The following is a 4,188-nucleotide window of genomic DNA, read 5'->3' as shown; positions in this document are numbered from 1 at the left end:
CGTTTTAAAAAAATTATATATCGATGTAAATGGGTGACATTACGGTCAGCTACATTTAAAAGATAATAACAATGTAAAGTAAAAATTACGATCGCCTTGTATTTTACTGAAATAGTGATGATAACACTATATTTCAAGGACAATTTCCGATTAAAATTACGGGTTATTTAGCAGTATCTCTTCACTTTTTTTCCCAGACATGACAACTATAATCCATTGATGAGGACCTTTACGTTTCTAGTCGTCGTTCTCGGGAGTAAATGTCTTCCACCAAAAATTTTTAAATAAGTAAATAGAATGGGGTAAACATCTGATACTAGATAGGCAATGTGATATCCTCAAAAAACTATTTTTTTTATCGAACTCCATTATAACAGTGATTTGACATAAATTAAGTGATTGCGATTTATATATGAAATCACTGTACTAATTTCAAATAGAACAAATGATAATTGGGGAAATATTTTAGATATATGCATTAATGGCTACTTTTCCAATGTGTAACTTTAAATATAAAAACATACAAACTTCATATATAATCCAAATGGAGGAAATGAACATTTTCCGTTCACTATATTTCATATGCGAATTTATGATACTGTAGAGGAATATCTGAATTAGTCTTTCATTTTCAATTGAATGAAAGTATCCCCACTGTAAAATTTCCGATGGTTGGAAGATGTTATTGTGGATGCAACGTAAAAAGCAACAATATCGTTTTTGTAGTTTCTTCTGTGAGCTATATTTCAAAACGTTGGCTTTATTCCAAAAATATAAATCTGTTTTGTACTCACACCATATGAAGCTCTTCACGGTGACAGCCACTAACAATAAGATAATAGGCCAGATTTTTTGTCCCCAAATATCAGTAGGAGTTCTTACTTCCTCTGCAACCATGACTACTGAATCTTACGCACACATATACACAAACACACAAAAACGCACACACACACACTCATACAAACACACACACACACACAAATATATATATATATATATATATAGGTGTGTGTGTATATGCAATATATATATACATATATATATATATATATATATATATATTTATCTATTTATATATATATATACATATATATACACATATATATATAAATATATATATACATACATATATATATATATATATATATATAAATATATAAATATATATATACATATACATATATATATATATATATATATATGTATATATACTGTAAGGACAGTGAGACAAGCGTCACCAAGATCAACTGATACTTTATTCAAATGTGTGTGGGAGTATATTACAAGGTGCGAACGGAAAGGTAGGATGGCGCTGGCGCCAAATCAGATTGAATTGCCCGCCAAAATATATGTGTTTTCTTACACTTACAAATATACGAATTGTGAGTTAACGGAAACATATAATGAAATAATACATACGTCAAAATGTAGCTCTGATAGAGCGCAATACATATACATGGGAAACCACGATGTGGCGAAAGGAGAATTCAAATTAATAAACAGTTTGTTGATTTTCTGGACGACGAAGGGAGCGGTGTCCTTACAAGTACTCCCTCCCCCAAGACATCGGGCAGCGAAGAGGGCTGATGATTAATCTTCGTATCTTTTCGGGAGTCGGAGGGTTCCTCTTGTTTTTGAACGGAGCGGCGCGTCAGCCGTCGGCGTAAGGATCTCTTCCTCTTGTCGTCGTTTGATGATTTTTCTTTCGTTGGGCGCCTTGTTTTGAGGTGGCACTCTGGATCTGGCAGGTCTGGCGGAGGCGGTGTCGCTTCCTTCGAGAAACGCTGGTTTCACGCGGTCTATTGAGACCCAGTCCTCTTGGCCATGGACATCGAGAAGGAAGGCTTTCGTTGTCTTCTTAATTACTCAGTAGGGGCCTCGATAAGGTCTAGTTAGTGGTTGTCGATGAGCGTCGACACGGACGAAAACGTACCCGCAGTCATCCAGGTTTTTGGGATTGAAGTGCTTGGTTCTGTCCTGGTAAGTTTTGAGACATGGCCTGAACTTCCTGGCGATGTCCCTTAGGTGATCCAGCTGCGTGTCGTCGGTTGATGAGGGAAAGAATTCACCAGGAACTGTGAGCGCCTCCCTGTAAACCTTTTCGGCAGGCGAAGGTTCGCCGTTTGCGCGAGGGGCGGTGCGAAGGCCAAGGAGTACCCAAGGAAGTCGTGATTTCCAGTCCCCGTCGGTGCAGCTCGCCATCAGGGACGCCTTGAGGGCGCGGTGAGTTCTTTCGACCATGCCGTTTGCCGGGGGGTTGTATGCCGTGGGGCTGTGGAGCGTCGTCCCCATCAGGTTCGCCAAAGCGAGCCATATTTCTGAGAGGAAAGTGGGGCCTCTGTCTGTCGTGATGTCGTCAGGAACGCCAAACCTGCTCACCCAGCTTGACAGGAGGGCTTCGGCGCATGCTTGAGTCGTAGCTTCGGTCATCGGCGATGCCTCCAACCACCACGTGGAGTGATCGATGATAGTAAGCAGGTAGCTAGCAGATCCAGAAGAGGGCAATGGTCCCACGACGTCGCTGTGTATGTGACCGAAACGTCTTTTTGGCTGGGGGAAATCGCCTACCCCCAATTCGGTGTGACGTCTGACTTTGCTTGACTAGCAGTTGATGCATGACTTCGCCCATTCCCGGGCGTCCTTTTTTATTCCTGGCCAGACGAACTTTTCAGACAGAAGGCGAGCGCTGGTGCGTCCTGAGGGGTGTGAAAGTCCATGGATGATATAGAATATTTTCCTTCTGCAGGAGGTTGGTATCCAGGGACGTGGGCGGCCGGTGCTGGTGTCGGAGAGAATAGTTACTTCTGCTGGTCTGAGGGGAATCGCACTTATCTTGAGCGCGGATGGCCCCGTCAGATGATCCTGTGCTTTTCGGTCGGTGCGTTGTTCGGTTGCGAGATTGGCGTAGTCGATTCCCAGGTGGATTGCGTCAATTTCAATCCTTGAAAGGGCGTCTGCGACTGGGTTTTTCTTTCCTGGGACGTAACGTATGGTGCACCCGAATTCGGCGATTCTTGCGAGATGACGTTGTTGTCGGGAGGACCATGCGTCTCTCGATTTTGTGAAAGCGTGTACGAGGGGTTGATGGTCCATCGTGATTGTGAAGGGAGTGCCCTCCAAGATGTGCCTGAAGTGGCGGACGGCGAGGTAGACGGCGAGGAGTTCCCTATCGAAGGTGCTGTATCTTGTTTCGGCGGGTTTCAATTTCTTGCTGAAGAATGCCAGCGGTCGAGGAGAACGATCGACGAGTTGCTCCAGCACAGCCCCACAGGCGACGTTGCTGGCGTCGGTTGTTAGTCGCAGGGGCGCGTTGTCGTCGAAATGAGCCAGGGTGGTGGCATTGCAAAGGGCATCCTTCGTCCGGGCGAATGCCTGTTGCTGGGGCAAACCCCACTCAAGTTTTTTTCGCTTTTCCTTCCAGGACGTTGTCGAGGGGTGACAGGTTTTGTGCGATGTTTGGGATGAAGCGCCTCTAGTAATTGACCATCCCCAGGAACTCCTGAAGTTGGCGGATGGTCGTAGGTATCGGGAACTTTCTGATGGCGTCGACCTTGGTTTTCATGGGTTTTACCCCGCACGAGGATAAGCGGTGACCAAGGAAATCCACTCCTTCCGCACCGAACGTGCACTTGTCGAAACGTACGACCAGGCCGTTCTCCTGTAGGCGTTTGAGAACGATGCGGACGTGCCTCCGGGGTTCCTCCTTAGTTTTCGAGAATATCAGGATGTCGTCGACGTAGCAGACGCAGAAAGGTAGGTCACCCAGAATGCTACCCATTAGTCGTCGGAAGGTCGCCCCGGCGTTGCGTAGACCGAAAGTTGAGTATGCGAAGGTGTAGGATCCAAACGGCGTTACAATGGTAGGTTTCGGGATGTCTTCTGGAAATACGGTGACCTGGAAGTAAGTCTTGAAGAGGTCCATCTTGGTAAAATACTTCGCACCGTGCAACGCGTTCGTTGGGTCCTGCATGTTGGGCAGCGGGTAGTGATCGGGCGTTGTGATGAGGTTGAGGCGCCTGTAGTCGCCGCAAGGTCTCCAGGACCCGTCCGGCTTTTTTACCATGTGTAGGGGCGATGCCCAGGGGCTCGATGCATTCTTACAGATACCCATGCGTTCCATGTCCTCGAAGGCGCGTTTGGCATCCTTCAGTTTCTGGGGCGGGAGGCGGCGGAATTTGGCGTGAGTAG

At 45.8% G+C, this 4,188-nt stretch overlaps 1 pseudogene; it reads right to left on the bottom strand.

The window, feature by feature from the left end:
* Positions 1-1,590: 1,590 nt before the first annotated feature.
* LOC137618299 (uncharacterized) lies at positions 1,591-3,970 on the bottom strand (annotated as a pseudogene).
* Positions 3,971-4,188: the final 218 nt, after the last annotated feature.

Source organism: Palaemon carinicauda, chromosome 24 (assembly GCF_036898095.1).
Source record: "Palaemon carinicauda isolate YSFRI2023 chromosome 24, ASM3689809v2, whole genome shotgun sequence".
Classification (NCBI taxonomy): domain Eukaryota; kingdom Metazoa; phylum Arthropoda; class Malacostraca; order Decapoda; family Palaemonidae; genus Palaemon; species Palaemon carinicauda.
This window is presented reverse-complemented; position numbering and strand designations above follow the sequence as displayed.